This window comes from Bos indicus, chromosome 15 (genome assembly GCF_029378745.1).
Source record: "Bos indicus isolate NIAB-ARS_2022 breed Sahiwal x Tharparkar chromosome 15, NIAB-ARS_B.indTharparkar_mat_pri_1.0, whole genome shotgun sequence".
NCBI lineage: Eukaryota > Metazoa > Chordata > Mammalia > Artiodactyla > Bovidae > Bos > Bos indicus.
The window spans coordinates 79,485,678-79,510,747 of NC_091774.1; the positions used below are offsets into that span (position 1 = coordinate 79,485,678).

Here is a 25,070-nt window from a genome sequence, read left to right on the forward strand (position 1 = left end):
AGATTTCTGGGAGAAATATCAATAACCTCAGATATGCAGATGACACCACCCTTATGGCAGAAAGTGAAGAGGAACTCAAAAGCTTCTTAATGAAAGTAAAAGTGGAGAGTGAAAAAGTTGGCTTAAAATTCAACATTCAGAAAACGAAGATCATGGCATCCAGTCCCATCACTTCATGGGAAATAGATGGGGAAACAGTGGAAACAGTGTCAGACTTTATTTTGGGGGGCTCCAAAATCACTGCAGATGATGACTGCAGCCATGGAATTAAAAGACGCTTACTCCTTGGAAGGAAAGTTATGACCAACCTAGATAGCATATTCAAAAGCAGAGACATTACTTTGCCAACAAAGATGTGTCTAGTCAAGGCTGTGGTTTTTCCTGTGGTCATGTATGGATATGAGAGTTGGACTGTGAAGAAGGCTGAGTCGGGAAGAATTGATGGTTTTGAACTGTGGTGTTGGAGAAGACTCTTGAGAGTCTCTTGGACTGCAAGGAGATCCAACCAGTTCATTCTGAAGGAAATCAGTCCTGGGATTTCTTTGGAAGGAATGATGCTAAAGCTGCAACTCCAGTACTTTGACCATTTCATGCGAAGAGTTGACTTGTTGGAAAAGACTCTAATGCTGGGAGGGATTGGGGGCAGGAGGAGAAGGGAATGACAGAGGATGAGATGGCTGGATGGCATCACTGACCTGATGGACATGAGTTTGGGTAAACTCCGGTAGTTGGTGATGGACAGGGAGGCCTGTCATCCTGCAACTCATGGGGTCGCAAAGAGTCAGACACGACTGAGTGACTGAACTGAACTGAAAACTGAAACATTTATTAGTATGGCCTTAAATGCTTTGCATACGTGAATTGATTTAATCTTTATAGTAACTATGTGTGTGAGTGCATGTATGCTGAGTCACTCAGTCCTGTCAGACTCTTTGCAAACCTATGGACTATAGCCCACCAGGCTTCTCTGTCCATGGAATTTTCTAGAACACTGGAGTGGGTTGTCATTTCCGTCTCCAGGGATCTTCCAGACCCAGGGATCGAACACATGTCTCTTGCATAGACAGATGGATTGTTTACCACTGAGCCACCTAGGAAGCCCCTTATAGTAACTATATGGACTTGGAATTATTATGTATCTAGTGCAGTTGAGGAACTTTGAGGCTTGAATTTTCAGTGATTTATGGGTTATATAAGTAATAGAGCAGCAGTCCTAGAATCTAAATTTTGGAATGTTTGGTTCCCAAGCAAGTGCTCATAATCACTCTGCTATAACGCTTCTCTATAAAGTAAAGGAAACGATTTCTGAAATTGGCATCATTGTTCCTAAAACTGACCTCTTTTCCATCATAACATTCTCTGAAGTTGGATTATGTTTTGGAATATATATGACATAGTTTAAAAGCTGACAACTATATATTTTTTTTAATTTAAGAAATCAGTTTCACTTAAAAATGTGTATAGTTAGATTATAGTTTAACATGGTTCTGGTTTCCAATTATAATATAGATTTCCAAAGGCATATTCTTAAAAATACCCAAGATTATATTTAGTTAGGCAAATGATGGCTCAGCAAAATAAATAAACAAACAATTATATTTGTCTCTGAAGAGACAGCAAGGAAATTAACTACAGGAATGAAAAGAAAAATGACTTTGAAGTTATAACATCACTGTTATTTTAATTATTTGGAGTCCTTTCTCTTCTTCATGACCCTATTGAGTGCCTTTTTTACTTCTTTGTTTCTAAGACTGTATATAAGGGGGTTCAGCATGGGGATGATAATAGTATAAAAAACAGAAGCCACTTGATCCTTTCCCAAGGAGTAGGACTTACTTGGTTTTAAGTAAGTGAAAATCATAGTGCCATAGAAGATGGTGACCACCAGTAGATGGGAGGCACAGGTAGAGAAGGCTTTTTGTTTCCCTGAAGTGGAAGTGATTTTCAGGATAGTAGACAGGATGGACACATACGACACAGATATTGTGATAAGAGACACCACTAAGGTGGAACCAGTAGAAATGAATATGATGATTTCAATGTCATATGTGTCAGTGCAGGACAGTGCTAAAATTGCTGGTCCATCACAGAAAAAGTGATAAATTATCTTTGAGTTGCAGAAATGCAATCCACTCAAGCACAGAACATTGACAGAGGTGTCCATAGAGCCAATCAAATAGGATCCAAAGATGAGAGAGCAGCATTGCCTGGTGGACATAACCACCTGGTAATGCAGAGGGTTGCATTACCCTCCAGATGGCTCCATAGTGATCATAGGCCACGGAGGAGAGAAGGAAACATTCAGTGGCGCCCAAGAAGACAAAGAAATACATCTGAGTGAAGCAGTTCAGGTATGAATATTCTTCTTGGAATTTATTAAATTGTTTGAGGTTTTAGGGGTGATGACACTTGAGTAACTGAGGTCAAGAAATGACAAGTGACTGAGGAAAGAATACATGGGTGTGTGAAGCTGGGAATCCAGGGAGATTATCAGGATCATCCCCACATTCCCCAGCACAGTGATCAGGTATATCAGGAGAAAGAGGGTGAAGAGGACCAGCCGGATCTCTTCAGAGTCTGTCAGTCCCATGAGAATGAAGTCAGACACCTGTGTGATATTTCTTATGCCCATGGTGTTCAAGTGCTCCAAACTGTTGAGATCAAAGTTGATACTTGACATGAATTACTTCAAAAAGCTTGGGTTTTTATAAACAACATGATATATTTATACTTGATGGTATAGTTTGATGTTTCTAGAAATTGAGAAGAGGGCTATAGAGAATATGAAAAGAAAACTCTTAATTTGACTACCAAATATAGAAATAAGGATAACTATATATTGGAATATAATGTAGCAAAACCTAGTACAGTTGAATAATGAGAATGACTGATACTGTTTTAAGGCTTGTCATTATTAATGCATTTAATTACCATGAGATTATTATACCGTAGTTAGTACCATTTGTGGAGAAGGCAATGGCACCCCACTCCAGTATTCTTGCCTGGAAAATCCCATGGATGGAGGAGCCTGGGAGGCTGCAGTCCATGGGGTCGCTAAGAGTAGGACACGACTGAGTGACTTCACTTTCACTTTTCACTTTCATGCATTGGAGAAGGAAATGGCAACCCACTCCAGTGTTCTTGCCTGGAGAATCCCAGGGACAGCAGAGCCTGGTGGGCTGCTGTCTATGGGGTTATACAGAGTTGGACACGACTGAAGTGACTTAGCAGCAGCAGCAGTAGCAGTACCATTTGATACATTCTTCATATGAGAAAAAAAGCACTGTGAATTTAGTTAACCCAACCAGAGTCAGAGCTATTAAATATTGGATCCAATATTCTACCAAGGTAGACTGACCTGAGAAGGAATACCCATAATACTATCTATATTCTTATTTATGACTGATTTCAGCAAACCTGCAACATTTTTAGTTATATAATAACAAAAAATTGTTTGAGATATATATAATGGGTAATTTGATGTATATATAAATTGATATATCAGTTCATTTCAGTTCAGTCGGTCAGTCGTGTCCAACTCTTTGCAACCCCATGAATCGCAGCACACCAGGCCTCCCTGTCCATCACCATCTCCCAGAGTTCACTCAGACTCACGTCCATCGAGTCGGTGATATCATCCAGCCATCTCATCCTCTGTCGTCCCCTTTTCCTCCTGCCCCTAATCCCTTCCAGCATCAGAGTCTTTTCCAATGAGTCAACTCTTCGCATGAGGTGGCCAAAGTACTGGAGTTTCAGCTTTAGCATCATTCCTTCCAAAGAACACCCAGGGCTGATCTCCTTTAGAATGGACTGGTTGGATCTCCTTGCAGTCCAAGGGACTCTCAAGAGTCTTCTTCAACACCACACTTCAAAAGCATCAATTCTTCAGCACTCAGCTTTCTTCACAGTCCAACTTTTGCATCCATACATGACCACTGGAAAAACCATAGCCTTGACTAGACGGACCTTTGTTGGCAAAGTAATGTCTCTGCTTTTGAATATGCTATCTAGGTTGGTCATAACTTTCCTTCCAAGGAGTAAGCATCTTTTAATTTCATGGCTGCAGTCATCATCTGCAATGATTTTGGAGCCCCAAAAGATAAAGTCTGGCACTGTTTCCACTGTTTCCCCATCTATTTCCCATGAAGTGATGGGACCAGATGCCATGATCTTCGTTTTCTGAATGTTGAGCTTTAAGCCAACTTTTTCACTTTCTTCTTTCACTTTCATCAAGAGGCTCTTTAGTTCCTCTTCACTTTCTGCCATAAGGGTGGTGTCATCTGCATATCTGAGGTTATTGATATTTCTCCTGGCAATCTTGATTCCCGCTTGTGCTTTTTCCAGCCCAACATTTATAATTGTTTGATATATATAGTTTAATGCACCATGCACTGTTCTTTCTTTCCCAATATATTAAATATTTTACTAATAGCAATTTCAACTTTATTGAACTTCAGTAGCATATACTAAGTTATAGACCATATGTTAGTATTAATCTTCAAACAATAGGATGCTTGTACAACTTGATAATTCAAAATTAAATTTCTTCCAAAATTATATTTCTAAATTCACACATTGATTGCAGACCGTGATTACATCAACTTCATATTTCTGGTTCTACAAATCTTGGCATTACTTACTTCTACTGCTAAGTCACTTCAGTCGTGTCTGACTCTGTGCGACCCCATAGACGGCAGCCCACCAGGCTCCCCTGTCCCTGGGATTCTCCAGGCAAGAACACTGGAGTGGGTTGCCATTTCCTTCTCCAATTCATGAAAGTGAAAAGAGAAAGTGAAGTAACTCAGTCGTATCCGATTCTTAGCGACCCCATGGACTGCAGCCTACCAGGCTCCTCCATCCATGGGATTTTCCAGACAAGAGTACTGGAGTGGGGTGCCATTGCCTTCTCCTTAAATGATATCAATGTACATATTCTGAAAATATCTCCATTTTATTTGATTCTACCTAAAACCTTCTACCTTTGAGAATAATACTGGAGGTCAAGGTTGGTAAAATACACTTCTTTCAGTATTATCTGTCTATAAAGTGTCAGCCACAAATTTTGCTCACAGATAAAACATGAAGGTCATCAGTTGAAAATTTCTGTAATAAACATGGTTCTTTTTTGGGATAAATTATTTTTAAATTTTAATGCATTCATTTTGTTTTCTTCTTAGGGAAAAGTAAATCAAACTAGAAATTTTATTCAGCTCCTGATCAAATGTAAAATTTGCCAGGAAGTGATACCTGAAAAGAATTTCAGGACTCCACTCTATAGGTACATCAGCAGAGAAGAGCATGCTTTTCATATTATCCTAATATTTCCAGGGTAGATCATATACTGGGAATTGTTGATAATGAAACGTTTGCTCATCCTTATGGACCAATTATCAAGAAAGATTTCTTTGCCTGTCTCCAGGGGCAAAAGTTCAAGGACCAAAAACAGCTATAATAGGATTTGAGAAGCTAGTTGTCTTTTCCCTTAGGAGCCACAAAATGAAGGACCTAATGATTTGGTCTACCTTTGTGATGCTCTAAATTTATGCCCAGGTTGGTAGAGAAACTATTTCTAGCAAAATATTTACTCTATGACTAAAATCATCAGGGGCAGAATGATACATTTTTGACAATAAAGGTTTTATATTTAAATGTGTAATACTATTTAGGGAGTAAATATATTTGTTAAAAAGAAAACTAGAATATAACAAAATTCAAAGAATGATATGAAAAAAAATCAAAACTGCTGTAACAATTTAATGAATTGCTCCCAATTATTTTTGTCATGGAGTACTTATCTGTATACCTCTAGATTTGCATAATCACTATCATACTGTATAGTCACTATCCACTCTCATTTTATAAGTAAAAGCCACCTCAAAAACCATGATAAATGCAAAACTATGAGGAGAAAGTTTTTCTTAATATTTTCTAACACTGGAACTCATTTTGTTCATTTTAGTGTTTTTCCTGATTTCAAACTATTGTTATACCATTCATTGTGTCATGTCAGAAACCAAAGCACGATCAGAGATTTTTAAAATCTCTCTTAATTTAAAGATGGTATTGCTACATTCCCTAATTCATTACAGTTTTAACTATGCAATATATATATACACACACACACACACACACACACACACATATATATATATATATATGCATATGGGCTTCCCTTGTGGCTCCTTGTGGCTCAGATGGTAAAGAATCTGTCTGCAATGCTGGAGAATAGGGTTTGATCCCTGGGGTGGGAAGATCCCCTGGAGAAGGGAATGGCTATTCACTCCAGCATTCTTGCTTGGAGCATTCAATTGACAGGGAGGCTGGAAGGCTACATTCCATGGTGTTGCAAAAAGTCAGAAACGACTGAGTGCCTAATACTGTCACTTTCATATATATAAAGATACATAGATAGATTAAAATTTTTTATTAATCTAGAATGATGGAAAGTACACCAAGGATAAATACAAGGACATTTTGAAAAATATATATGGACATTTAATCATAACTCTGAACAAATAAAATATATTTCTGGTTCTTATGCTTAACAAGAAAAGCGTGGCATGTTTTTCTCTTGGAAAGAGAATAGCAAGGCAATATTAAGGCACAGAAATAAAAAATAGATACCTGTTTTTATTAGCATTAAATAAATATAAAATATTGAAATTATCTACAGAACAGCATATATTCATACAAGTGAAAATGAAAATATATACAATTAGAACCACAGTAAATACAAAGAAGGTTCAACAGTGAGGATGTTTCATACAATTATCAACATTTGAGCATTGTAGTTATGATGCATGGATGAAAATCCCTGGTAGAGAAAAAGGGAAATATAATAATTTTAATAATTTTCAATAATGATGATGAAATATCTTGAAGGCAATTAATCTGATTCAGACACTGTGCTTAGAAGAAAAAAAAAATTGATGTTAAATTAATAAAGGGAATGAGCGATGAGTTAAGACAATATCCTCAATAAGTCCCTAAAATAATGCATAGTATATTTCATCAGTTGTCACTTACAATACTTTATAATGTAAAATATTTTATTGTAAAATGAAGTTTGCTGGCATCAGGCACCAGTAATACATATCTGAGAAGAAAATTAAAAATTTAAACCAAACATATATATATATATATATATATATATGTACTCACAGATCCCTTCACATGAATTGTCTTCAATTATTCCAAAACTGAAGACCAGTTACCATCAAAAAGAAGTTTCCTTTTGATGTATGATACAAAAGAAGTCCTAAAAACTTGACTCCAATGATTTAAAATCATATGAACAAATATAGATCTATGTACACTCATTTCCATATCCTAACCACTAAAGGAAAAAAATCATTTTAAAAAGTCTATTAATCTCTATGCCATTTTTAATATACCAGTAAGCAATGTTTTTGAAAGAATTCTAGATAGAATTTTCAACCAAACTAATGCTTTTTTGAGTGCTAATATGCACAGGATGGTCCAAATTCCAAGGCAAGTTATAAACATGATTAAGGAAGAAACATTGATCTTAATAAATTAATCACTTTGTTTCCACAAGCCAAAAAGAGCAAAGAAAACATTTACTTATTGTAAATATCATAAATATTACATATGTGTTTGTTCCATGCTGTGGAGAGCAATAGTCAAACTATGACTAAACAGACTCTTCTCTCAAAAAACTTACCATCTTGTCTGAGAGAGAGAAATATAAGCACACATATTTTCTCCTAAAAGTACTTTATGGATTAATCTTCAGTTCTTTTCAATAAACATTTAAATAGGATTACCCAACTTTCATTACTTCTTAGTGATTCATGCACAGTGAAAGCAGTACTGAGGGTTTCATCTTTTCCAGGGGCCATTTTGTATCAATGTTGAAGAGAGTACATTAAACAGGGTTTATTTTCAAGTCTCTTGTCAAGGAAAAATAAAAGGAAAACCTAGTTTCTCTTTTTAATACTATAGATTTAATGAAACATTTCTGCCCAATCTGGAGAAATGAGAGTCTATAAATATACTTCGCAAATGTTGCAGTGATATTTTATACCTAGTACTTCATGATTATACACAAACATGCATATCATTGTTGTTGTTCAGTTGCTAAGTTGTGTCCGACTCTTTGCGACTCTGTGGATGGCAATAAAACAGCTTCCCTGTCTTCACTATCTCCTGGAGTTTGCTCAAACTCAAGTCCACTGAATTGGTGATGCCATCCACCCATCTCATCCTCTATTACCCCCTTCTCATCTTCGATATTTCCCAGCATAAAGGTCTTTTCTAATGAGTTGGTTCTTCACATCAGGTGTCCAAAGTGTTGGAGCTTCAGCTTCAGCATCAGTCCTTCCAACAAATATTCAGAGTTGGTTTCCTTTAGGAGTGACTGGTTTGATCTCCTTGCTGCCCAGGGGACTCTCAAGAGTTTTCTCCAGCACCACAGTTTGAAAACATGATTTCTTCAGTGCTCATCATTCTTTATGGTTCAACTCTCACATCCATGCATGACTACCGGAAAAGACATAGATTTGACTATATGAACCTGTGTCCACAAAGTGATGTCTCTGCTTTTTAATATGCTGTCTATACTCTCATTTTCCTTCAGATCATATAAATCTTTCACCTTTTAATATGCTGACTAGGTTTGTCACAGATTTTATTCCATGTCATAACTTTTCTTCCATGGAGCAAGTGTCTTTTAATTTCATGGCTGCAGTCACCATCCACAGTGATTTTGGAGCCCAAGAAAATAAAATCTGTTACTGTTTACATTTTTCCCCATCTATTTGCTATGAAGTGATGGGACCAGATGCCATGATCTTAGTTTTTTGAATGTTGAATTTTAATCTAGGCTTTTCACTCTCTTCTTTCAACTTCATCAAGAGGGTCTTAAGTTCTTTTTCACTTTCTGTTTTTAGGGTAGTACCATCTGCACACCTGAAGTTGTTGATACTTCTCCTGGCAATCTTAATTCCAGCTTGTGCTTCATCCAGCTGTGCATTTCACATGATGTCCTCTTCATAGATGTTAATAAGCAGGGTGAAAATATAAAACCTTGACATACTCCTTTCCCAGTTTTGAACCAATCCATTGTTTCATGGCTGGTTCTAAACATTGCCTCTTGACCTGCATACAAGTTTTTCAGGAGCCACTAAGGTGGTCTGGTATTCCCATCTCTTGAAGAATTTTCCACAGTTTGTTGTGATCCACACAAAATTTTTAGCATAGTCAGTGAAGCAGTAGTATATTTTTTTTTTCCTGGAATTCTCTTCCTTTTTTTATGATACAATGGATACTGGCAATTTGACCTCCAGTTCCTCTGCCTTTTCTAAATCCATCTTGTACATCTGGAAGTTCTTGGTTCACATGCTGTTGAAGCTTATCTTGAAGGATTCTGAGTATTATCTTGCTAGCATGTGAAATGAAAGCAACTGTACTGTAGTTTGAACTTTCTTTGGCATTGCCCTTCTTTGGCATTGAAATGAAAACTGACCTTTTCCAGTCCTGTGGCCACTGTTGAGTTTTGCTGACATATTGAGTGCAACACTTTAACAGCATCATCTTTTAGGATTTTTAAATGGCTCAGGTGGAATTCCATCACCTCCACTAGCTTTGTTCATAGTGATGCTTCTGAAGGCCCACTTGACTTCATACTCCAGGATGTCTGGCTCTAGGTGAGTGACTATGCCATTGTGGTTATCTGGGTCTTTAAGACCTTTTCTGCACAGTTCTTCTGTGTACCACCTCTTCTTACTCTCTTTTGCTTTTGTTAGGTCCTTGCTGTTTCTGTCTATTGTGCCCATCTTTGCATGAAATGTTCCCTTGTTATTTCTAATATTCAAAGTTATCAATTCTTTGAACTTAGAGATACACAGTATAGGGATTAAGAAATTAAATTTTTCTGTTTTATGCTATACCTCACTGCATAACTTGGACAAACTCTGGGAGATGGTGAGGGGCAGGGAAGCCTGATGTGCTACAGTCCATAGGGTCTCAAAGAGTTGGACACGAATTGGCAACTGAACAACAACCACTGCAAAAATGCATCCCTTTACCTTGATATCAAAGTAAAGTCATAGCTTGTCAAATAGACTAGAAAAATTAAAAATGCCCATAAAAATAAAATGAGATAATATGCTTTTGAAAGAGGAGAGAGGAGCCAAAAAGTTATTCTTAAACAAATGCAAGTGAAAGCAAATAACAATAGCTGGAAATATAAAGTCTAGAATACATGAATATCAGAGCAAAAATAAGTCTTGATAATTTCATGGCATTCAAATATGAAAGGGAATTTTTAAAATAAAGTAGGGGGAAATAATGCAAGACAAACAAATTTGTCTAGAGTTTTGAATTAGTAAAAATAATTTAAACTTTTATTTCCTAAAAGAGAGTTTGAATTTTAACATTTAAAAAAGTACTTTTTAAAAAAATTTTATTAAAAAAAATAAACAAACACCATTTTAGATAGAAACCAATATAAATTTTAAAAAATGTTTATAATCATTATTATTTGAATATAATGATCTATTTAATTACAAAAGTATAGAAAATTATGAAATATTTGGAAAATTTAAAATATATTCTTATGCTTTATGTAGAGAAAATGAAAGGTAATGTAGAGAAAATGAAAGGTAATGTACAAAATTTTTAAATAAAGAAAATTTTAACACCCTATCTGATTAAAGCTAATAGGTTGCTTTATGTCTGATTTCATTGTAATTTAGTAGCTTTACAACTTGTCTTTGCTAAAAATATTAGTACAAATTAGACAAGCATTTAAGTAAAAAAAATATTTTTAATAATGTCAAACCAATAGAAATAAGGAGAAAAGCAATGAGGTCTTAAAGTACATAGAATTTCTATGAATAAGCAGTGTACTGAAGCTTGTTGACATGTCACAGAAGTAAGCCTTTTAAAATGTTTCCTTTGGGGGGAGGTTGAATCCAAGAGGGATGGAATGTGTATATATCTACCTGATTCAGTTCATTGTAATGTAGAAAATAACCAAATCAATCAAAAGTAATTAATAAAAAATGTATATTCGATAAGAAAAAGCCTTTGTACATATAAAATACTGCAGGGTTATGAGTTTTCAAGCAATAATGGCCACCGTTTATTAGTATGTCCTTAAATGCCATCATTATCTGATTTAATCTTTACAGAATATTTATAGACCTGGAATTATTATTTATCTTGAGCAAGATAAATTACTTTTTTTCTTGAGGAAACTTTAAACTTAAACTTTCAGCAATGCTTTAAAGGGTTATATAAGTAAAAGTGCAGCAGATCTAGAATCTAAATTCTGGAATGGTTGGTTGGGTCTGGGCAAGTGCTCATAATCACTCTGCTACGTTGATTCTACAGAAGGTAAAGGAAATAATTTCCAAAATAGTTTATAATTCCCAAAACTGAGCTATTTTCCATCATAAAATTCTGGGAAGTTGGATTATGCATGTGAACTTGTATGATATAATTTAAAAGATGAAAACTATAATCTTTCATTTTGCAAACCAGTTGCCTTTAAAAATGAATATACATAGATCATGGTTTAACATGGTTCATGATTTCCAGTTACAATGTAGATTTCTAAAGAAATATTCTTAGAAATATTTGGCATTATATTCAATCAAGCAGGATGGTTCAACAACAACGTAAATACATAAATAATAAATATAAATAATTCTATTTGTTTCTGTAGAGAAAGCAAGGAAATACACTATAGGAATGGAAAAAAATGAGCTTTAAAATTTATCATCACTGTTATTTTAATTGTTTGGGGACTTTTCTCTCCTGCATGACTCTTCTGAGAGCATTTTTCACTTCTTTGTTTCGAAGACTATATATGAGTGGATTCAGCATGGGGATGACTATAGTATAAAACACAGAAGCCACGTGATCCTTTCCCAAAGACTAGGACTTACTTGGTTTTACATAAGTAAAAATTGTAGTACCATAAAAGATGGTGACCACCAAGAGATGGGAAGCACAAGTAGAGAAGGCATTTTGCTTCCCTGAAGTGGAAGTAATTTTCAGGATGATAGACAAGATGGCCACATAGGATGCAGACACAATGATAAAAGACACCAGTAGAGTGGAGCCAGCAAAAATGGATATAATGATTTCAATGTCATGTATGTCAGTGAATGACAGGGCTAAAATTGGGGGTGCTTTGCGGAAAAAGTGATAGATTATATTGGAGCCACAGAAATGCAATCTGCTCATGCAAAGCACATTGACAAAGGAGTCCATAAAGCCAATCAAATAAGATTCAAAAAGTAGGGAGCAGCAGTGTCTGGTGGATATAACAACCAGGTAACACAGACCTAGCTGCAGATAGCTACATAGTGATCATAGGCCATGGAGGAGAGAAAGAAACATTCAGTGACACCCAAGAAAACAAAGCAATTCAACTGGATGAAGCAGTTCAGGTATGAAACATATTTGTTGGAAGTCAGTAAATTGTCTAAAGTTTTAGGGGTGATGACACTTGAGTAACTGAGATCAAGAAATGACAAGTGACTGAGGAAAAAATACATGGGTGTGTGAAGCTGGGAATCCAGGGAGATTAGCAGGATCATCCCCACCTTCCCCAGCACAGTGATCAGGTACATCAGGAGAAAGAGGGTGAAGAGGACCAGCCAGATCTCTTCAGAGTCTGTCAGTCCCATGAGGATGAAGTCAGACACCTGTGTGATATTCCTTCTGCCCATGGTGTTCAAATGCTCCAAACAGTTGAGATCAAAGTTGATACTCAGGAAAAATTTCTTCAAAAAGTTTGCATTTTCATTAATGACATGACAGATTTATGTTAGTGCTTCTAGGATGTGATAATGATGAAGTGTGTACAAAGTATGAAGAGAAACATCTTAATTTGATTGCCAAATATATAAATATAGCAACAGGTATAAACTGACATTTGGATATAATATAATAAACACTAATCTATTGATGCTTTTGAACTGTGGTGTTGGAGAAGACTCTTGAGAGTCCCTTGGACTGCAAGGAGATCCAACCAGTCCATCCTAAAGGAGATCAGCCCTGGGTGTTCTTTGGAAGGACCGATGCTGAAGCTGAAACTCCAGTACTTTGGCCACCTGATGCGAAGAGCTGACTCACTTGAAAAGACCCTGATGCTGGGAAAGATTGAGGGCAGGAGGAGAAGGGGACAACAGAGGATGAGATGGCTGGATGGCATCACCGACTCGATGGACATGAGTTTGGGTAAACTCCGGGAGTTGGTGATGGACAGGGAGGCCTGGCGTGCTGCGATTCATGGGGTCTCAAAGAGTCGGATACGACTGAGCGACTGAACTAAACTGAATATATCAAAAACAATTAGGATAGCCCTAACATCATTTCCCTTTGTTAAAATGTTTAATTCTCATTAGAATATTACATCATAGGTATTACCCACATTTTTTAAGTGAGAAAAAGTGCACAGAGAATTTAGGTAATTTTTTCAGTCAGGGCTATTTCATGTTTTCTCTGTAATTCTACCAAGATAGATTGATCCCAGAGAGTATGCTCATGATACTCTGCTGCTGCTGCTGCTAAGTCGCTTCAGTCATGTCTGACTCTGTGCGACCCTATAGATGGCAGCCTATCAGGCTCCCCCATCCCTGGGATTCTCCAGGCAAGAACACTGGAGTGGGTTGCCATTTCCTTCTCCAGTGCATGAAAATGAAAAGTGAAAGTGAAGTCACTCAGTTGTGTCCAACTCTAGCGACCCCATGGACTGCAGCCTACCAGGCTCCTCTGTCCATGGGATTTTCCAGGCAAAAGTACGGAGTGGGGTGCCATTGCCTTCTCCACATGATACTCTATTACTATTTAAAATTAATTTCAGTAAACCTGAAAATAAATGCTAGATATAAAAGGACCAGTGGTAGAATTGTTTTAATGTATCACATACTGTTCACTATATTAAAATATTATTTAATACTAATGGAAAATAAATATCAACCTCTTGATTTTTTAGTTGTAAAGAGTATCAAAATTATAGCTTCATATTCATATTAATTTTCAAAATATGCATTTTCCTAATTTGACTATTAAAATAAAACTTCTAAAATTAACAATTTCCTTGCAGACCTTGATTGCACAAATTTTATATTTCTGGATCTACAAGTCCTGGAACTTCTTAGGGTAAGAAGAAGAAATAATAAAGTAAGTAATCATTCAAATACTATTTGTAAGAAATGATATCAGATCAGACCAGATCAGTCGCTCAGTCATGTCCGACTCTTTGCAACCCCATGAACCGCAGCACGCCAGGCCTCCCTGTATATCACCAACTCCCGGAGTTCACTCAGACTCGATATAGAAATCATTTAAATGATATCTGTAAGAAATGATACAGATATCATTCAAAAAATGGTACCTGTATGCAGAGACTTCTGATAATTCCTTATTATATTTGAACCTAACAAAAGTCTTCTAATTTTGAGACTAGTACTTACCAAGAGGCAAAGTTAGTGAAAAATCATTTTCTTCTAATATTATCTGTCTAGAAGTATGTCAACCTCAAATTTTGCTCACAAATGAAATATGAAGATCTTCTCAGTCAAAAATTTCTGTAATATAATATTTGTTTTCTTTGAGGTAAGTTCTTTTGACTTCTTAGTGCATTCATTTTTTTTTATTCTGAGAGAAAAGTTAATCAACATAGAAATTCTGTTCAGCTGCTGATCATGTGTAAATTTTGCCTGGAAGTTCTGTCTAAAAAGAACATCAGGGCTCTACCATGTAAGTAAACAGAGCAGAGTATGCCTTTCCTCTTATATTAATAATTTCAAGGTACCTCACATACTGGGGATTGATGTTAATGAAAAATTTCATCATCCCTGTGGACTAGTTTCAAGGAAATATTATTTTGTATGTCTCCAAGGAAAAGATTTCTTAAACTAAGTGTAGCAATGCTAAGGTTTTTAAAGCTAGTTATCTTTTCCCTTAGGAGTCAGACAGTGAAGAGCATGATGGTTTAATCTTCCTTTGTGATGCTCTAGACATATGCATGTGGTAATAAACTATTTCTAAAAAAATGCTTGATTACTTTATGACTGGAACCATTAGGGACAAAATGATGCATTTTTCACAATGAAACATTTATATTTAAGTGTGTAACACTATTATAGGAGTTATTATGTTCATTAGAAACAAAATGAAATCTGAAAATGTGAAGGGAATTCTTGACAAGGTAAGAACTATTTTTTTTTCCTAAAGTTTTATTGAAATATAATTGAAACAGGAAGATTTACACTTATTTACTGGTACATATTGATGAGTTTGGACTTCTGTATATATCCATGATGCCATTACCACAATCAAAGTTCTAAACCTATCCAAAAATCTCCAAAAATGTCCTTGTGTTCTTTTTTGCATATGTATAATTCATGGTAACAACTGATTTTTCTAAAACAACTGTTGCATGCTAAAATATATCAGGAAAAATAAAGATACAAAATGAGAATATAATAAATTTCAAAAATGATATGAAAACAATCAACCTCTTGTAATATTTGATAAAGTTTTCTCAATTTTTCTGGTTCATAAATGCTTATTTGGGTGCCACTAGATATGCATACTTTTTATCATACTGTATATTTAGTATCCATCTGCATTTTATAACTAAAATTTCACAATATACTATGACCAATGTTATGCCGTCCTTTCCTAAAACCCATAATTTCATGCATTATGCATTGAGTGATACTCCATGACAAATTTTACTCCAGAAATGTTCATCAAATGTTGCATTGTGGCGAACCAAGGACGAAAGAGCAGATAAAACCAAGGCGGGTCCTGGAATGCAGGAACAGAAAAACCAGACCCGTATTGTCCTTCCCTCCCCCATGTTGTAACTATTAATGGATTTCAGGTCCTCCTGAGCAGTATAACCTGTCTCCCCTCCTACCCCATAGGAGGGGAGAAGGCACTTGCCTTACTCTTCCCCCCGCTCAGTATACCTGCCTCATCCAATCAGCAAATGACCCACAAGTCCCATTTTGCACTCCTTGTACCCTGGGAATAAAAGTGGATTGAGGACCCGTGTTCAGCCTCGGTTCTCCCTTGAGCTGGCCTGCTGTTCTAACAGCGTCTCCCACTCTAATAAACTTTATTTCCCTCTCACTCTATTGTCTGGAAATTCTTTTTCAACTCGCGCCCACACCATGACAGTTTTTGTGGCCCATACAGGGACTTAGGGTATTTTTCCCCACCTCCTCACTTCTCCTTTCTCATAGGGACCCTCTGAGAACAGGCGAGTGCTGTGGAAGCAACTGAGGAACCCTGGCCATGGTTTCCCTCTGGTGTGTTCCAGAGGCCCCACTGCTCACAGAGCCCTGGTAGCTGCCCCCTGAATGGGTGAGGGTCTCTCCTTTTTCTTCTCTCCAACTGAGGACTAGGCCAACCAATATTGTGTGCATGGGTCAGGCACTTAAAAGCCATTAGGGTGCCTGCCACATGAAGACACCTGTGTGAGGATGAGGGGGACACAGAACCGATCAGGCCACAAGGGCATCTGCCCCCAGCAAGACAACTTCCATGCACCATGTCAGGTACATAGTAGTTGAAGCAAAACAGATCATTGTCCCCTGGCCACCGCCTTCCTCATAGGATTGTAAGGCTGATTCCTCATCCTTCTTCCCTGTCACTTTCACTTCTTTTCCTTTCAGTCCAGATTGATTTACTGGAGCCTAGGTGTAGCCTCTGAACCATCCCAAGAGTGCCTTCCACGTTTCAGGAAATCGCTAAATGGCGAGTAACCTGGTTGCTCCCAGGAATCTCTGTCTTTCTCTGCCCGGGTCACATGGTGCCTTACCTGCAACCGTTCTCAGGGGTCACCTCTGTGGACGCGACTGTTGGGACGGTCGGCCATTTTTGTGCCATTAGTCTCACTCAGAGATCACTGGGACAAACGGGACACCTTTCTGTCAGCCGGTGACGCTCAGTACCCACATTCCACGGTACATAGGCTAAGAGTGTTTTCTGCTATGTTCCCGGAGCCTCTCTCAGACTCACCCCTTGGCTATATTCTCAGAAACTGGAAAATTTTGACCCTGCAAAAGGCCTGGCCCAATACAAACTGGGGGACCCCCCACAAAAAAGACAATATTGCCTCTGAATGGCACATTCAGTTCAGTTCAGTCGACTCTGATTCTTTGCAACCCCATGAATTGCAGCACCCCAGGCCTCCCTGTCCATCACCAACTCCCAGAGTTCACCCAAACTCATGCCCATTGAGCCGGTGATGCCATCCAGCCATCTCATCCTCTGTTGTCCCCTTCTCCTCCTGCCCCCAATCCCTCCCAGCATCAGGGTCTTTTCAAATGAGTCAACTCTTCTCACAAGGTGGCCAAAGTATTGGAGTTTCAGTCTCATCATCACTCCTTCCAATGAACACCCAGGACTGATCTTCTTTAGAATGGACTGGTTGGATCTCTTTGCAGTCCAAAGGGCTCTCAAGAGTCTTCTCCAACACCACAGTGCAAAAGCATCAATTCTTTGGCTCTCAGCTTTCTTCACAGTCCAACTCTCATATCCATATATGACCATTGGAAAAACCATACCCTTGACTAGACAGACCTTTGTTGGCAAGGTAATATCTTTGCTTTTGAATATGCTATCTAGGTTGGTCATAACTTTCCTTCCAAGGAGTAAGCGTCTTTTAATTTCATGGCTGCAATCACCATCAGCAATGATTTTGGAGCCCACCAAAATAAAGTCTGACACTGTTTCCACTGTTTTCCCATCTATTTTCTATGAAGTGGTGGGACCAGATGCCATGATCTTCGTTTTCTGAATGTTGAGTTTTAGGCCAAATTTTTCACTCTCCTCTTTCACTTTCATCAAGAGGCTTTTGAGTTCCTCTTCACTTTCTGCCATAAGGGTGGTATCATCTGCATATCTGAGGTTATTGATATTTCTCCCAACAATCTTGATTCCAGCTTGTGCTTCTTCCAGCCCAGAGTTTCTCATGATGTATTCTGGATATAAGTTAAACAAGCAGGGTGACAATATACAGCCTTGACGTTCTCCTTTTCCTATTTGGAACCAGTCTGTTGTTCCATGTCCTGTTCTAACTGTTGCCTCCTGATCTGCATATAGGTTTCTCAAGAGGCAGGTCAGGTGGTCTGGTATTCCCATCTCTCAGAATTTTCCACAGTTTATTGTGATCCACACAGTCAAAGGCTAGCTTTTGCCAAAAGCAGGGAAAAGACTCAGAATTTCCTTCTATTCAGTCCTTCATGACCCTCAGTCAGAATCCCCAGATTTGAGGGACTTATGCCGCATGTGTCTTTCTGTTGCCTCCCTATCTCCTTTTGCCCTCTGTCTCTCTCCATCAGATTTCCTAGACTACTCCAGCTCGACCTGTCGTATCCACATGATCTCTAGGAAAGGATTCTGAGGTTCCCTTTGGTCCAGGTGTTTCTTCTATATTCAAAAGCCTGAAGGATCAAAAACTCTTCTCTATGCTTCAAAACTGGTTCTTTTTGCATATGCAATTAAAAACAACTAGTCTGTTAAAAAGTCTGCCTAAGGGAAAGCTTAAAGTTAACCCATTCCATGTCCCTGAAAAATTCCATGTCTCAGCCCACTTTGCCTGAGACCTCTGCTACTGCTGCTAAGTCACTTCAGTTGTGTCCAACTCTGTGTGACCCTATAGACGGCAGCCACCAGGCTCCCCTATCCCTGGGATTCTCCAGGCAAGAGCACTGGAGTGGATTGCCATTTTCCTCTCCAATGCATGGAAGTGAAAAGTGAAAGTGAAGTTGCTCAGTCATATCTGACTCCTAGCGTCCCCATAGACTGCAGCCTACCAGGCTTCTCCATCCATGGGATTTTCCAGGCAAGAGTACTGGAGATTGCCATTGCCTTCTCAACCTTGGGCAAATTAGAACTTAAAAAAAAAAAAAAAAAGGAGGGGGTGTCAAAGAGACATTTTAAATATCAAGTGGAAAACTATGAGATCTTTGTCTGTCTGTCTGGATTTATGTATATCTCAGTGTGTGTCTTTTGGGTTTTTGTTTTTTTTTTTTTTTAATAATATTGCTGAACTTGTAAGTGAGTTCTAATTTAATTGGGCTAAAGAAAAGTAAGTGCTTACAAATCAGACAATTCTAAATATAAAAGAAATTAACCTAAATGAATTTCAGATTCATGTGAACTGGGAAATATTCAATATTAAGTATCTAGCATTAATGTTTGTTTGCTAATCTAATATAGACATGTCTAAGAGCCATTAACATTAAGCATAATATTTTCATTGTGCCTAGGTTTACTATAAATTAAATATTGTTATATTTATATATCTGTTACAATTTTGTCAGAAAGGAAAGTACCTCAAGTGAAGAAACTTTAAAAAAAATGTAAATGAGATATGAGCTTTTAAATAAACTCTATTGAGAATAATTATACTTTAAAAATGTCTGTCTAAAACAGTCTCTCTAGATTTTGGTAACTTGAATTTCTAGGGTTCTGCTAAACTAAGTGACAGAAGTTTATTGAATAGCTAGGTCATTTCCAAATAAAATAAGACTCTGAAATAGTCATAACTTAGCTCTAACTTCCTCTTACACAGAAACTAAAGAGATTTTGGACTATTAATGAATAATATTTGGTGCCACCCTGAGATGTTCTCTATAAGAAAACAAATTTTTAAAGAAATTATCACTGATATTTATGTTCACCAATCTATAGAATGCTAACATAAAGGTCAGTTCTTGGTTGCTTAAGGAAAGTAGGATGTATGTTTTCAGTAAAGAAGGTTTGAGGAATGAAATTACATTTTATGAAGGGAAAAGGAAGTTGGCCTGACTTACAGGTGGCTGTTTCAGGATGGGAGAACAAATGGGCACAGAAAGTGATAAGAAGGTTTTATGGAAAGTGGACCCCAAGGGAAGAGTTTTGTGCATAAATACCAGTGTTCTTGAAATATTGAACTGCCTTTGATAATGGATTTTAAGTTTCTTTACCTCTGAAGTGATTTCTTCTATGTTTACCTTTGAAATCTTCTTTGTTACTTTGGCTAAGTGAATATATTGTTTCACAGTGATATATATGATTCTATCTGATTGAGTGTTATAAACCCTTTTAATATTTATCGACAAAACTTCCTAAATAACTTGACTTCTAGCAGCTTCAGAGGGCCCCTGAGACATCCAAAAGAGCTATTAAACCACCTGAGTTCATTTGACATGTTAAATTACATGGGAAGTATTGTCGGAGGGGTGATGGAATCTTCTCAGGTTATATTGTATATTGATGTTACTTATATAAATATCCTGGAAATTATGTGAAATTCATGAAAATCTGATATGCCCTGGTAAAATGTTTTCAGTTATAATTCTAGTTATCATGTTAAAGTGTTACAAGTCACAGCAATGACCAGGCTACTTTGTCAATTGTACTTTAATTAGATTTTAAACATGTCTTCTATGGTTTCACACTCATGCCTTTAGAAAAATACTGCTAGTTTTTCAAGGTGTATGGAAAAGATTTCTAAGATTAACTGATAAACAACTTTTGTTTGTTATCTGGTAAACTGGTAACAGACTGGAATTTAGTCTACTCTCTATGTTAAGAGAGCAAAGTTTTCTTAGAATGAAGCTTTCAATAAAAGATTATGAATTTCTTTGCCTCTGAGTGATTTATATTTGTTTTTAAATTCTTTTGTGACTTTGGTAAAGTAAATAAGCATTATTTAAGATTATGGTACATGTAAAAGCTCATTCTGCTTATACAAAAACTAACCCCTCACTGCTAGATTTTTGCTATCCTGATGTCCTTAAAACATGGCAACAGTCTACTCCTAAATCAGGCAATTAAAAATGGGTGAACAATAGCTGTAAATCAAAGAGTCAGGGCTATGGGAAATCCAAGATGGCTCCTCGGCTTTCCCTGGCTCCCTGACAAACTTCATTTTCATTTGATGGGTTAAAACCTTCTCTGGTACCAGGGTTAATGCCCTCATAATGGAAAAAATCATGTTTCACTGAATATTAAGTTTTGCTAATTGTTAAACTAAGTTTCTAGTTTTGTATACTAAGACTCCTGAGATAGCTCCTTGTTATGTTATATTGCTCAAAAATTTAATTAAATTATTAAATAGGACACTCTAAGTTTGTTTCTAAAGCTTATCTCAGTAACCAGCCTTCAGTTAAAGATCAGATGCTCCATGGTGTATAATTAGGAGGTTAATACAAGGCTATAGTCATTTAACAAATGAAGTCAGATGACCTGGGGTATACTGGGCTATACCTAATGAAAGTTCTTGACTTATAATTCTTACTTATGACTTCACTAATAACTTCTACCTATAGTTATTTTATTTTCTATGTCACTTGTTCCAGAAGATTCTTACCTTACCAAATGTGTGACTGAGCCTGTGTTAAAATGCTGATATGCAGTTCCATATGAGGCCAATGATTGTACTAATGTAACCCTAGATATGGAAAGTAGCAACAAGAGGGAATATTTTCCTGGACCAAGAGGTTAGTAACACAGATATAATCCAGAAACATTTGCTCTCGCAAGGCCTGGTCCAATAATAGCACACTGAGGGGCCTGTCAATGGAATATTCCCTAGACCAGGGAATGAGTTTTCCCAGCCCCATTGGACACAATGGCCATAAAATGCCCCCAAAACATAGTTGAATAGTGGCTTTGAAGGGACCCTGCTGAATGGAAGTTGGCACTTGCCAGCTGCCCCTACAAAGATTACATCATGACCACTGCAAGCTGCTAACCCTCAACACTTTCTGAAAGGAGTTCAGGGTGGGATTTAGAAATAAGGCATCCTGTGCTCTGGGAAAAACCCAGAAGAACTGGCCTTCAGATAGTCAGATGTTTTCAGTAAAGATTTTATGAGCCCAAATCCTTGCCTCTTCTCGCACCCAGAGAAACACTAACGCCATGAACCAAGGTGGTCCTGGTTCTCCTGGTAGCCCCGAGCAGCTCTTCTGCTTCTATTAATCGTTGGGCCACATACCTTTAACTTTCTTGTTAAGCTTGTTTCTCCTAGAATACCGCAAGTCTCCAAGTATGACAAGAATTTCACTGAGCAACACCTAGACAATGCTGAAACAAGTCACCTTATCATCTCCCTCCTAAATGCACCCTGACAGAGAGCAGGCAAAGGGAACCCAGAGCCCCATGACGCCCCTGCACAGCCTGAAGAAGTCAGAGCGGTCATCGCCCGTTTTCCTTTGAGTCTGGGTTCTCAAATGTCTGAGAAGGGAAATAAGTAGACAGTTAGACATGAGCAGGATATCAAAAGAGGCCAAAGAATTGGCCCTAAAAATAAAGAGAGTGAGGAATGTGGTGATCCAAGGACAAAAGAGCAGATAAAACCAAGGAGGGTCTTGGCATGCAGCAACAGAAAAAACAGACCCTTATGGACCTTCCCTCCCCCATGTTGTAACTATTAATGGGTTTCAGGTCCTCCTGAGCAGAATAACCTGTCTCCCTTCCTACCCCATAGGAGGGGAAAAGGCATTTGCTTACTCTTTCCTGTCACCCAGTATACATGTCTCATCCAATCAGCAAATGACTCTCAAGACCTCTATCCTACTCCTTGTACCCTGGGTATAAAAGGGGACTAAGGAACTCTGTTCAATGTCAGTTCTCCCTTGAGCTGGCCTGCTATTCTAACAGCATCTCCCACTCTAATAAACTTTAATTCCCTCTCATTCTGTCTGTTGTCTGGAAATTCTTTTCCAACCCATGCCTGGACCACAACAAGTATTTCACTGAAGATAACTTATCAAGATGAAGAAACAAAGGAAGGATCTAAAAAGGAACAGACTAAGAATAGATTACAATGTTATTATAAAGTTCCTGCTGATTTGTGATAATTAAATTCATGTTAATATAGATTTTAAAGTGACTCTTACAGAGAAGGCTGCTCATACTGCAGACTTTCAGGTGATAACTTATTGGTGTCAATAAAGGAGCTACTTTTGTATGTGCTATTGAAGGGCAACTCTACTCAACAAATTTAGTTTTGATAAAACAGTTCTCTTTGGAAACTAAAAAAAAAAAAAAAAAGCAGTGTAAACCTATTTGACAACAGGCAACTGTGCGAGTTAAGCCAATAATTGAGAAGCTAATGGCAATTTTTAATGTAAATGCCACCTCTATAACAATGGTAATTGCAAAATTACCAGAATCGAGTTTTTCATGCTCAATAATGTCCCAAAGTTGAAACTCATTTTGTTTATGCTTTGTGTTATGACTTCACGCGACTTTCATATATCAATTACAAACTGGCACAAGAGCATTGCCAACAGCTGAACAACAAAGGCATTTGCCATCTGCCCCTATGGAGGTTGAACCCCATGCTGCTATAGCTTTTGATCTTGACCTCCAACAACCCCTGAGAGAGTTCAGGGTGGAGTGAGGCACTCTGTGCTCCAGGGAATCCGGTGGGACAGGTATTTAGATAGTTGGATGCTTTTATGATCTCAGTGCTTGCATCTCTTCATATCTAGAGAAGCATTAAGCATTAAATCCCTTCATGGTGACCTCAGATCCTCATGACTAACAAACAACCTTTTGTAGAATGAGTGCTTCATGGTCTTAACTCCCTTCACCAAAACCTTATATATTGATTTTAACCCACTGCCACTTTGGAGCAGTCTCTCAGAGCTATATGAGATGCTGCCTCCTGGCTGCAGTCCTATTTTGCCCCAAATAGAACTTAACTCACAACTCTCAAGTTATACATCTTTTTAGTGGAGTCATACTATCTATTTTGTCATGTTGAAACCAGGTACTCTTAAAATTGAGCTCCTCTGTTGAATTTATGATTAACATCTCTATGCAAAATGGGATTTCTTTTCTTATCCATCACTTGTTCCCCACAAGGTTGAAGATTATCAAAGAAAAGTGGGATTGAAATGCAGAGGACACCCTGGGGCCCTTTCAAATACAAAACCATTGCCCCCAAGTTTCTTATTTGTAGAAAGAAAACTTTCATCCTCCTAGACCTTCCCTATGTCCCAAAGGGCATATTCACACAGTAACTAATTAAGGCTTGAAAAAATTGGCTTAAATCTCAGCATTCAGAAAACTAAGATCATGGTGTCCGGTCCCATCACTTCATGGCAAATACATGGGAAAACAATTGAAATGATGAGAGACTATTTTTTGAGGCTCCAAACTCACTGCAGATGGTGACTGCAGCCATGAAATTAAAAGATGTTTTCTCCTGGGAAGAAAAGCTGTGACCAACCTAGACAGCATATTAAAAAGCAGAGACATTACTTTGCCAAAAAAGGTCTATCTAGTCAAAGCAATGATTTTTCCAGCAGTCATGTATGTATCTGAGGTTTGGATTCTGAAGAAAGCTGAGTGGTGAAGAACTGATGCTTTTAAACTGTGGTGTTGGAGAAGACTCTTGAGAGTCCTTTGGACTGCAAGGAGATCCAACTAGTCCATCCTAAAGGAAACCAGTCCTGAATATTCATTGCAGGACTGATGTTGAAGCAGAAACTCCAATACTTTGGTCACTTGATGTGAAGAACTGACTCATTGGAAAAGATCCTGATGCTGGGAAAGATTGAAGGTGGGAGGGGAAGGGGACAACAGAGGATGAGATGATTAGTTGGTATCACTGACTCAGATCATATCAGTTGCTCAGTCATGTCCGACCCTTTGCGACCCCATGAATCGCAGCACACCAGGCCTCCCTGTCCAACACCAACTCCCGGAGTCCACTCAGACTCACGTCCATCGAGTCAGTGATGTCATCCAGCCATCTCATCCTCTGTCATCCCCCTCTCCTCCTGCCCCCAATCCCTCCCAGCATCAGAGTCTTTTCCAATGAGTTAACTCTTCCCATGAGGTGGCCAAAGTACTGGAGTTTCAGCTTTAGCATTATTCCTTCCAAAGAAATCACAGGGCTGATCTCCTTCAGAATGGACTGGTTGGATCTCCTTGAAGTCCAAGGGACTCTCAAGAGTCTTCTCCAACACCACAGTTCAAAAGCATCAGTTCTTCGGCGCTCAGTCTTCTTCACAGTCCAACTCTCACATCCATACATTACCACAGGAAAAGCCATAGCCTTGACTAGACGA

At 37.8% G+C, this 25,070-nt stretch overlaps 2 pseudogenes; both read right to left on the minus strand.

Moving 5' to 3' along the window:
• Positions 1–1,684: 1,684 nt before the first annotated feature.
• On the minus strand, positions 1,685–2,632 carry LOC109569401 (olfactory receptor 8H1-like; annotated as a pseudogene).
• A 9,122-nt stretch (positions 2,633–11,754) lies between these two features.
• LOC109569092 (olfactory receptor 8H1-like) lies at positions 11,755–12,704 on the minus strand (annotated as a pseudogene).
• Positions 12,705–25,070: the final 12,366 nt, after the last annotated feature.